This window comes from Bradysia coprophila, unplaced genomic scaffold (genome assembly GCF_014529535.1).
Source record: "Bradysia coprophila strain Holo2 unplaced genomic scaffold, BU_Bcop_v1 contig_688, whole genome shotgun sequence".
NCBI classification, from domain to species: domain Eukaryota; kingdom Metazoa; phylum Arthropoda; class Insecta; order Diptera; family Sciaridae; genus Bradysia; species Bradysia coprophila.
This window is the reverse complement of record NW_023503928.1, coordinates 91,753-104,315: the sequence shown is the minus strand read 5'-3', so window position 1 is coordinate 104,315 and position 12,563 is coordinate 91,753. Positions and strand designations below refer to the sequence as shown.

At 36.3% G+C, this 12,563-nt stretch overlaps 1 long non-coding RNA gene across 1 annotated transcript; it reads left to right on the top strand.

Annotated features, from left to right (window-relative positions):
* The first annotated feature begins 4,069 nt into the window (after positions 1-4,069).
* Positions 4,070-12,508, top strand: LOC119083539. The gene is made up of 6 exons (XR_005088886.1): positions 4,070-4,563; positions 8,874-8,910; positions 8,982-9,024; positions 9,090-9,260; positions 9,319-10,105; positions 10,173-12,508. It is a non-coding gene; the product is annotated as an uncharacterized LOC119083539 (long non-coding RNA).
* Positions 12,509-12,563: the final 55 nt, after the last annotated feature.

Sequence of the window (12,563 nt, the reverse complement as noted above, 5' to 3'; positions counted from 1 at the left end):
ATGTAAAATACACATAGGGCCCTAGTAGCGGCCTTAGTCCGAGGACCCAAATTTAATTTTTTTTCAACAACATTCTATTCGGCCTTTGATTACCTTCCAAATGAAACAAAAATTACGAAAAACGGATGAAATTTGCTCGAGTTATATGTAAAATACACATAGGGCCCTAGTAGCGGCCTTAGTCCGAGGACCCAAATTTAATTTTTTTTCAACAACATTCTATTCGGCCTTTGATTACCTTCCAAATGAAACAAAAATTACGAAAAACGGATGAAATTTACTCGAGTTATATGTGAAATACACATAGGGCCCTAGTAGCGGCCTTAGTCCAAGGACCCAAATTTAAAATTTTTTTCAACTACATTCTATTCGGCCTTTGATTACCTTCCAAATGAAACAAAAATTACGAAAAACGGATGAAATTTGCTCGAGTTATATGTAAAATACACATAGGGCCCTAGTAGTGGCCTTAGTCCAAGGACCCAAATTTAATTTTTCTTCAACAACATTCTATTCGGCCTTTGATTACCTTCCAAATGAAACAAAAATTACGAAAAACGGATGAAATTTACTCGAGTTATATGTGAAATACACATAGGGCCCTAGTAGCGGCCTTAGTCCGAGGACCCAAATTTAATTTTTTTTCAACAACATTCTATTCGGCCTTTGATTACCTTCCAAATGAAACAAAAATTACGAAAAACGGATGAAATTTGCTCGAGTTATATGTAAAATACACATAGGGCCCTAGTAGCGGCCTTAGTCCGAGGACCCAAATTTAATTTTTTTTCAACAACATTCTATTCGGCCTTTGATTACCTTCCAAATGAAACAAAAATTACGAAAAACGGATGAAATTTGCTCGAGTTATATGTAAAATACACATAGGGCCCTAGTAGCGGCCTTAGTCCGAGGACCCAAATTTAATTTTTTTTCAACAACATTCTATTCGGCCTTTGATTACCTTCCAAATGAAACAAAAATTACGAAAAACGGATGAAATTTGCTCGAGTTATATGTAAAATACACATAGGGCCCTAGTAGCGGCCTTAGTCCGAGGACCCAAATTTAATTTTTTTTCAACAACATTCTATTCGGCCTTTGATTACCTTCCAAATGAAACAAAAATTACGAAAAACGGATGAAATTTGCTCGAGTTATATGTAAAATACACATAGGGCCCTAGTAGCGGCCTTAGTCCGAGGACCCAAATTTAATTTTTCTTCAACAACATTCTATTCGGCCTTTGATTACCTTCCAAATGAAACAAAAATTACGAAAAACGGATGAAATTTACTCGAGTTATATGTGAAATACACATAGGGCCCTAGTAGCGGCCTTAGTCCGAGGACCCAAATTTAATTTTTTTTCAACAACATTCTATTCGGCCTTTGATTACCTTCCAAATGAAACAAAAATTACGAAAAACGGATGAAATTTACTCGAGTTATATGTGAAATACACATAGGGCCCTAGTAGCGGCCTTAGTCCAAGGACCCAAATTTAAAATTTTTTTCAACTACATTCTATTCTGCCTTTGATTACCTTCCAAATGACACAAAGATTACGAAAAACGGATGAAATTTGCTCGAGTTATATGTAAAATACACATAGGGCCCTAGTAGTGGCCTTAGTCCAAGGACCCAAATTTAATTTTTCTTCAACAACATTCTATTCGGCCTTTGATTACCTTCCAAATGAAACAAAAATTACGAAAAACGGATGAAATTTGCTCGAGTTATATGTAAAATACACATAGGGCCCTAGTAGCGGCCTTAGTCCGAGGACCCAAATTTAATTTTTTTTCAACAACATTCTATTCGGCCTTTGATTACCTTCCAAATGAAACAAAAATTACGAAAAACGGATGAAATTTGCTCGAGTTATATGTAAAATACACATAGGGCCCTAGTAGCGGCCTTGGTCCGAGGACCCAAATTTAATTTTTTTTCAACAACATTCTATTCGGCCTTTGATTACCTTCCAAATGAAACAAAAATTACGAAAAACGGATGAAATTTGCTCGAGTTATATGTAAAATACACATAGGGCCCTAGTAGCGGCCTTAGTCCGAGGACCCAAATTTAATTTTTTTTCAACAACATTCTATTCGGCCTTTGATTACCTTCCAAATGAAACAAAAATTACGAAAAACGGATGAAATTTACTCGAGTTGTATGTCAAATACACATAGGGCCCTAGTAGTGGCCTTAGTCCAAGGACCCAAATTTTTTTTTTTTTTTTCAACAACATTCTATTCGGTCTTTGATTACCTTCCAAATCAAACAAAAATTACGAAAAACGAATGAAATTTACTCGAGTTCTATGTAAAATACACATAGGGCCCTAGTAGCATTTCACTTCTAAGGCCCTAACTCACGGTCCACTCACCCGATTTTAAAAAACTTTTTTTTCCTGGATTGGTATTGACAATACCTATCATTTGCCGTGTCATTTACATTTCCATCGTTTGTTTTGCCATAAATATCACCAAAAGACCTTAAATCACTTAGTTGGCCCTAACTCACGAAGGGCCGACCCGAATATGCCCATCTTCAAACTTAGCCTCACTATTTTGACTATCTTTCAGGGAAAAAAAATTTTTGAAATCGGATTTGATTTACTCAAGATATCGACGTGACGGACAGACGGACAGACGGCCCAAATTTTTATTGCGGATTCGTCATCTATAAACATAGGCAAACACTTTGCCCTTACCGTCTGCTTCGAATTCCATCAATTACACACGGCATCGTAATCCTATAAGCCCCTTTGTACTTCGTACGGGGCTAAAAAAGTTTTAATTGAATTGAGTTATATTTACCTTCATCCGGGCAAATGATCAACTTGAACGTAAGCAAATCATCCGGATCGGGAAAGTCAATGTTGCACGTTCTCGGCAAACCGAAATCGCTTATATCTGCAAAATTTTCTCATGAAGTTAAATATCAATTTAGTGCACACAAATTTACGCGAAGAAATGTTTTACCTTTTTGTATTCTAAGTTGAGCAACTCCTAACTTTCTTTGTGCGCCTTTGGTCTTTTTTTTCACGTAACTTCAACATTTTGTTCGTTTCTAGCTCGTTTCCACAATAAATGTTCCTAACAAATTGGTAGAATTTTAAACGAAAAAAAGGGGAAATTTTTTTCAGCCGAAGCGGGAAGTAGCGTCAGTGACAGATCGATGTGTGAAGCCTTAGCCTTTCTACGCACCAAAACAGACAAATTTAAAATAACAAACACAAGAACAATTTAAGTAAATGTAGCATGACCGCATTGGAAGTAATTCATTTCGATACACTCGTAGTTTGCTCTAAATGTTACATTACATGCTTGTTTGGAAATTTGTGTTTTGACGAGTGGGAGACTGGAAGCCCCGAGCCATAGACACATAATTCCAATTTTTCTGGGTGATAATTCCAATCTGGGTTATAGTTCCCCAAGGGAAAATGTCGTCACCTTTAAAGATAAGCAATTTGAAACTTGAGTTCCAGTTACTCGTGGGACCCGAGGTGCAAATAAACATAAATTTGAGTTGCAAAGGATTTTCTAAAAGAAAATCCTCGGAGGATTTTCTTGGAATTTCAGAGGATGTTTTTTTTAACCAATTTCGAAAGGATTTTCGAGGACTTTTTCTGATTTTAAAGGATTTTATTTTCGAATTTAAATCCTCTAAAGGATTTTCTAGAAATTTTAGGACTTTTTCTTGAAATTTTAAGGATTTTCTATGATTTTGAGGATTTTTTTTAAAGGATTTTCCAATATTTTTGAGGGATTTCCTATTTTTTTAAAGGATTTTCTTTTAAGGCGCAAAGGATTTTCTATGTTTATCTGCCCCTCGCCTCGGTGGGACTCGAACTGCTAAAAACCATGTTCCCATCGACTTTTCAATTAAAAGTTCTTCAGCCCCACCATCCATGTAACGTTCTAAAAAGATAATTGTACGACTTTACAATTTCAAATTTTGTGCGCGCAAACGAAACATTTGAACAAAGTGGAATGAATGAGATGAACACCCAGCTGATGAAAAGCTTCAATAGCATAAAGTTAATAAAGTTTGGGTAAATAACAAGGAACTAACTATTTATAGTATATTTATACTAAATATAGCTTTACGCATGTCGTCCTGAGACGTCACCGTAAATTGTGTGGGATGTGTTTATGCTTAGCATGAATATGTTAAAAAAGCATAGCAAATAATACTCTTAATTCGTTCGGTGTGTGTATTTCAAAGAGAATTTGAAATGTCAAGATTCTAGAGGCTTTTATCTATTTTAATTTAAACTGTGACTATATATTGCTAGTAAATAATTTCATACGTGAACTCATTAACATTTACTTGAAAATTATGTCCAAAACATCCAAAGAAAAATTCAAAAACTCATCCGAAGCATGAAAAATCAATAATCGCAATTTTCATTCTTCACTGTTTTCATTTCTTCGGCTGGAAGCGTAGGAAAACGAAATGTGTATGGATAGTATATACTAAAGTATGTTTTAATTTTTGAAGCGACAACGACTTACAACATCAAAAATGCAACTAACAAATAATGGACAATCAGGTAACTATTATTGTAACTCAGTAGTCACAAATGAGTATCATAATGGATTTTCATATGTTTCATACGACAATAGTGTCGTATTGAAAATGACGAAATTTGTTTGTGACTATACTGATTTACGAAAAACGTTGTATGCAACACGTGCTGTATGCTGTTTTTATGCTACTCGAGATCATAATGTTCGAAAACTGCGAACTTTAGATCGCTCTGTTGCATAAAACGTTGTATGAATCTCGGTGCGAAGTACTTGATTAGGCTCACGACGTGTATTATGACACACGGCCTGCGGCCTCGTGCCATAATTACACATCTAGAGCCTAATAAAGTACTTCGCACTCGATGTCATAAATAACTATTATCGCATACGATGTGTTGTCCTCGGCTTGCCTCTATAATAGGTAGAAAGCTCAGTTCGTCGATCTACATTTGATTGATTCTAACCGTTCGAAATTCCGAAAACTCCGTTACATTTCTATCGAAATCCGGCTGATGCGCCACAATGGCTTCGCGATACCAACGAATTAATTAAGGAAGCAGATGGATTCGTTCTACTGTCGCCGGAATACAATTGCACTCTCTCACCAGCGTTAACGAACATGATCGATCACTTTCCACCTAGATCGTTCCGACACAAACCAGCTGGAATTGTTACTACTATTATGCAACTAGTGTTGTTGTGAAGTTTTGTGTGAAGTTTTTTATCGCAAAAGTTCTTCCTAACTTTTTGTCAGCTGTCTGTATACAGAATCTTAAATCTCTAGGACTTTTGGTCTGGGGGCCTATAGAGAGACAAATAAACATGCGGACAAACAAACAAACAAAGACAAATATAGTATAGACTATACGGTGCAGACTTCACAATAATCATAGCATCTGCAACCAAGCACTAGAACAGATTTTTTTAACGGAAATTTAGCCTCTCTAATGTGATCTGCCACAAAATAAACAACATTTTTTGAACCGCCACAAGTATAAATTTAATGAGAGCCTACAAAGTGGCACTTAAACATTTCAACTTCTCATATTTCATCGCATATGCATCCAAACCCCATAAGACCCTATTTGGCCTGCATGCACACAATCTCCAACTAAGTCACTGTCAACATTACATGAAAATAAGAAGACAAACAAAAATGAACGATTTGGTTTTACCAACACAACAAACTTGAAAACGTAATAATATTGCAAAAGTTGTAATAGTATTCGTTTGTAACGTTCCCGTAACTATATTATTACAGCCACGCACCTTCGATTCCTACGGCCAATATGCAAGATTAAATTTTTTGACCTGCGTACTTTGAAAGAGCTCATGAAAGTTCACAAAAGTACGCTATTGAACCCAAAAAAAAGTTTGGGCCAAATGCTTAAGTTCACTCGCTGAACCTTGTAATCTTGCAATATTATTACGGAATTTGGAGGGTTCAGTGAGTGAACCTAAGGACTTGGACCAAACTTTTTTTTGGTTCAATAGCGTACTTTTGTGAACTTTCATGAGCTCTTTCAAAGTACACAAGTCAAAAAATTTAATCTCGCTCCATAGCCCCAGAAATCGAATCCGCGTTTTTGTGATGCAATAATATTCGTTTGTTATCTTATTGCGTTACAAACGAATACTATTGCAACTTCTGTAATATTGTTACAGTTTGGTGTGATATTATTGCATGTTTGACATAATGTGCCGTGTATTTTCGGTTGTTGTACTTTCATTATTTTTGGTTTTCAACCACTTTAATTGATTTGTTGGTTTTCTAACATTGTCGTTTTCTTGGTAATGATGGTTTTAAACTCAATTGAAAGAAGAAAATCCAGATACTTTCTAAAATTTGGAACAGTTCAAAAATTAGTTGCAGAATCTTTTGATTTTAGGATTTTATTTTCACCGATTAATAAGAGTTAGCTAGATTTATTCGTTCGTTATAATTATTACGTATTTTTTGCGAGTTTTTAATTTTGTGAAAGAATGGTATGAAGACGTCAGAGTCAATGTCTTAATAAGATTACGTCACAGGACTGCAATCAGAAACATTGGGCAATTTTATTATTTAATTGTTCCATTACGACATGATTTGTCGCAAAAGAAAAGTATTTTTTTGTAGTATCGTTAATATGAAGAAGCTAGTAATAAGATACGAATATTCAAGTCTCTTTATTTGAACCTAATCTTCTTTCAAATTCCCGCATCTTCCCGGAGAAATTTTGGTAAGAAAAGTGCAAGTTTTCGGATTTTGATCACCTTTCACCAGTCACAAAAGCTTCGAAGAATTTTTTTGAAAGTGGTTTTGGGTTCTAGGGTCGAAGTCCTTTCTAGGCACAAAGAAAAAAGTCCACTGGAAAATGCGTCCGATTTCGGTAGGCTGTTTTTCAAAAGAATCCCTCAGTAGGGTTTCATACGCAGGCCCCTCTTCGTAAATCTGTTCTAGTGCTTGGTTGCAGATGCTATGCAATAATCCATGAAAGTAACCTTTACACAAGAAACTTCAAGCGGATGGCGCTGGAGGTCAAATTTCCAAGGTATTCTAATCGAGGCTACCAACATTATTCGATGGTGAAAAATTTGCGCTTTTGTTACGGGGTGCACAAAAATGTCACTAAGGAGCACCCCGATACATACAAACGAAATAGTAATGGATCCTCTCATCTCCTTTCAACATTTATTTTCTATGATAGGACTATGACAGAACTCCCATTCATTTTTATTGACAACTTTTAATAATATTCGTTTACGCATTTGTCAGTTCAATTTTGTCTACGAATCGTAATAAACGGCAGACAAAAAATTGAAAAAAGGAGATAAAAAATAGTAAAAATGGAGATAAACAATCGAAAAATAGAGATAAATAATTAAAAAATGCCGATAAATTAACTAAAACTTGAGATTAAATAACAAGGAACGGAGATAAAAAATTAACAAATGGAGATAATTTGATTGAAAACGGAGTTATAGTATCTCTTTTTTAAATTTGTTATATCTGTTTTTAGTTTTTTTATCTCCACTTGGTATCTCCGTTTTTAAATTTTTAATCTCTGATGTTATCTCCTTTTCTGAAATTATTATCTTCACTTTTTAATTTATTTTATCTCCATTCCATACATTTCTTATCTCCATTTCTAGTTATAATATCTCCAAAACTCATTTTATTATCTCCATATATATATCGGAGAATGAACAAAAACTAGTTCTGTGTCATCATATGTAATTTGCAAGACCTATCTCCGTGAAGTATCAACCAACTTTAAACATACCAACTTTTTTATAGTCTGGTCGTCATGACGAAGATTTTTGCGAGTTTTTCAAAGTCGGTAGGTTGGAACCAACTTACCAACTTGCTGATCAAGCGCGACTAAAAAGTTGATAGCTTTGGCAAAAAGTTGGTAGGTTATAACCTACCAACTTTTTGCCAAAGGTACCAACTTTGCTAGGCTGACGAACTAATCTCATTTACGTTACATTTCGTAAAAAGATGAATTCCCTAGGAACGGACTAAACAGCCTTTACGGCGAGAACAATTACACAGACTAATTATTAGACGATGCGAGAGAAAAAAAATTACTTCTAACTTAGCAACACCGTTCCGGCGCCCGGCTCGCATTGCGGCCCTCCGCTTCGCTCCGGGGCAATGGGCCGGATCGCTCGGCGTGTTAAAACGCTTTTTATGTACCTTCTAACTTTTTGTCAAACATCCTGACTTTTTGCGAAATTGTCGTCGCAACGACCGGACTAGACGAATCAGGATACATACGAACTATACAAATTATAAACGTTTACCTTTATTGTCTATCGTTAGGAAATGCAGATAAATAACTTAAAGTTGAAATAAAATTACAATCAACGGAGATCACGGTCCAGATAAATAATTGAGAAACTGAGAATTAAGAAACAGTAAGGTAGATGCACTGAAACTTAAAACGGTAGATAAAGAATTGAGAAACGGAGATAGAGAAGCGGAGATAATTTGATGAAAACGGAGTTATAGTATCTCCTTTTTTAAATTTGTTATCTCCGATGTTATCTCCTTTTCTGAAATTATTATCTTCACTTTTTAATTTATTTTATCTCCATTCCATACATTTCTTATCTCCATTTCTAGTTATAATATCTCCAAAACTCATTTTATTATCTCCGAAATTAGATTTTATTATCTCCAATTTTCTATGGAATTTATCTCCATTTTGGAGTTTCATATCTCCACATCACACTTTTTTATCTCCACTTATATCTCCTTTTTTATATTTTTTATCAACCGAAATATTACTATCGTTTTGTCTACTATATAATTTTCATGTTAATTTTTTTTTTGAATAATGTTCAGACCTGGTCGCGAAGGACATGTCGTCACAGGTGATAGGGTAAGTTAAATCTAATCTAATTCCATCACTAAGGACTAACACTTCATTCCACTTAACGAACTAACCTATAGCTTTAAATATGTCGTATGGCTAACATATAACAAAATAATATTGGTGAGTGGTGCGTTATGTTTACGAAATTTAATATGTCTTTAATCTCATCTTTACAATTCTTGCAGCCGTTTGAGAGTAAATGGCCCTGGACGCTACACTTAGGGGGAACCGTTTTGTCTGTGGTATACTGTTTGGTTTTGTATAGTCATGCTTCCTTAATAATGCCTCAAATGCTAATGCTAGTGGTTTTCATTTTTGAAATGGCGACCACGTTAACAACTCCTACGAAGGATCGTGTAAGTTGAGTTCATCAGATAACATTCAACTAAATCGTCAATTTTCCTTTCTTTTCAGATTTTCTATGGAGTTAACGTCATCACATTTTGTGCGAAGTTAATTTTTCTAGTAGTCTGTTTTGTTGTGCATGTAATATCGGGTGCAACTACCAGTAACATTATTTTCTATGTATCAATGTTTCTCCTAGAATTATTTACGGGGTCATTGTATTTGAAATTTTTGTATCCCGGTGAATATGCATGCAGAAACGGAAGTTTAAAAAATAAAATTCATCGCCCTAATTCAATTGTTTTTGGGCACACAAAACAAAACGTCATAAGTGCAAACAGTGCTACATCGTCATTTACATCGGTCAAATCATTATCAGCTGACATGTGAATGCACAAAGTCAATAATTTAAACTAGAAAAGCGGATTTTTTTTTCTATTGCAAAGACAAGGTGCGGTCAAAAAAACGCCACCAATATTTTGAACTATTGTGTACCGCGCGCCGCCTGTTAGTGATAGATCGGACTTACAAATGTTGCAAATGTTTCGAATTAGCAAAAGCAGCCAAAGACAAAGGATCCATAGCCTTTGTCTGACAAAATAGAACCAATAGAACCGAACAAAGTAAAGTTATGACATTCGATTTATTCTGAAATTCATGTTTCGGTTAACAATTTTTTTTTTGAGTTGGTCTGGAACTGATCAACAGTTTTTACAAATAATTTCCTTACGCGTGGTACATTTACCGCAGACAACTTTTGAGCAGTTGGCACATGCCATTCCGAGACTTTTATTCCGGCATTTTGGTGTCTGATAAATTGGACGGCAACCGCTGGCTGTCGTGATTTTCTTATTGGGTGAGTCTGGAACAATTAGCGGACGTTTCTCTGGCACTGACTTTGATGATTCGTATTTTTGTCTTAGATCGTCAGCTAACGACAACAGATAGTCAAGTCGAGAAATCGTCTTTCCCGTTACTTCGCGATACAATATTCAGGCGTTGATTGCAGCGAGATCCAATACGTTGTAGAATACGTGTACTGGCCATCGTCGAGAAGCGGCTTTTACTGAATGTGCCTTGGCCATACCGTCTGCAATATCTACCCCATACTTTGTGTTGTTGTAGAAATGGATCGTATCCGGTTTTTTGTTAGTCGTGTCATCAACTGTCACCGAATCGTGGAACGTACTTAAAATACCAACTGACTTACTCTTCTTACTTTGGTACACTGTAAGAGTTTCTTTTTGAGGTCCAGTAAAAACAACCGTTTCATGCAACGACAACCCAGCGTTTTTCTTTCGTGCAGTCGGCGGCAACCATCGTCGATTTTTATTCACGGTTCCAACAACAGAAATCCGTTTCTGCTTCAACACTTTCGCATTGCTCGTTCCAGTGAAAAAATTGTCCATTGTCGCACAGTATCCATTGCCAAAAAATGGTTCCATGAGACGAAGTACAATTTTATCGGCAGCACTCCCCTCATATATACTAGGTTCATCATTTCCAATGAATGGAAAACCATTCAATATGAATTTCGATCGCAAATCAACAGCGAGGTAGAACATAATCCCGAATTTATCCGGTTTTTTTGGTAAAAATTGTGTGAACGGGCATCGAGTCTTCGATGGAAACAGTTGCTCGTCGATCGTAATATGCTCACTCGGTGCGTAGCATGAGCGACAGTTATGAATAAACTTGTCCCAAATGTGTCTGGCCATAGCAAACTTATCGCTCGAAAGTCGTTCAGCACGCGTTTCCTTTTTATCGAACCGAAGGTAACGCATGATTGCCTTGAAACGATCTCGAGACATTGTGCCGCGAATAATGTCTGGACCGTATTTGGATGAAAAAATGTTTGTTACAGACATGTTCTTTAGTCCCATCGCTCCTCGTGCATACAATACTGAAATGAATGCCTTTAGCTCATCCATTGACAGTGTCCAATCATTGATTTCCGTACATCGACGTGCTTCCACTTCCGTACACTCACGTATGTACTCGAGGAGTTCTTCGTCGATCATTGATGTAAATGCCGTGAGTATGCTGGTATTTTGGCAAATGGTGTGGGACCAGGTATGACTTTGAGTATATGCTGTGCTGACGCCCTTCCTACCCGTTTTTGACTAGCTGGGTCAGCCAAACCCGTTTTCAACCAAACTGTTCCATCGGCAGCTGTCTCTTTACCATCATCCTCATCAATGTCATCGTCACTCTCACTCTGTACCTCGTCCTCACTTTCTGTTCCAGGATCTTCTCCATTGTCTGTAAGTGATGAATGATGTTTGTAAACATAGAAAATAAACAGCAACTCTTACAAGTAACACCTTCGCTCTCGACTTCTTCATTTGAACCTTTGTCTGTGTCTGATTCGTCACCCGATTCACCAGACAGTTCGGGATCAATATTCACCAACTCTGCCAATTTTACAGATATTTGTTTCGATTTAGATCGCGTATTATACATTTTGGTCAGAAAATTAGTAGAATGAAATGCGGAACGTAAAAATTAAATAAACTGACATCACAGATTGAAAATCCATGGCTTGCTATATGAATCTGTAAGTAAAAACTACGAAATAAATGTGTGGCCAATTTTACCACATGTCGCCTCTCTTACTTTTGAATGTATTTACTTCTTAAGTAATGCACGGTTACTATTAAAAGTTAGTATTTTATAAACAGAAACACTAGACAAATAATGTAGTGAAGACATAAAATGGAAAGATTCATTTCGTAAGAAAAAATCCAAATTGATTCATGAAAAAGTTCATTTTGACTTCACTTGCCTTGCTAGTGTTAAAGATTGAGAAACTGCAATGGATAAAATGTTTAAAATAAAAAAAACTCTTCTTCAAGCAACACTTGTTGGAAATTTGTAATCCTACGCGATTTTGAGTCACAAAAAGGAAAAAATAATCGACGTCGTTCTGGTTTCCAATGGACTCGTACAACCATCATCTGGTGACCTTTTCGTTCGGCCGAATGGTATGTCAATGCGACCAAATGGACTTGTTTTTCAAGAAATCGTTGGAAACTTTCGCGGTGATAACGTGACCATCTACAAACTACCGAAAGGATTAGATCTAAAAAAAACATAAACTCACTTTGCTGTGGGACCATAGTGATCTTCATTCGGTGCAGACGGTCGATCCAATCACACTTTCGGCTAGGGAAAGGAAACCGGAAGGCTTTTGGCAATACTCGTAATTTAGGCCCTCAGCATGAAAAGTTGTGTACGCATCTGTTGTGGACGGTTTATCTTAGGCACTTTCACTCGCGAAATTGCCTAATATAAACCGTCCACAACAGATACGT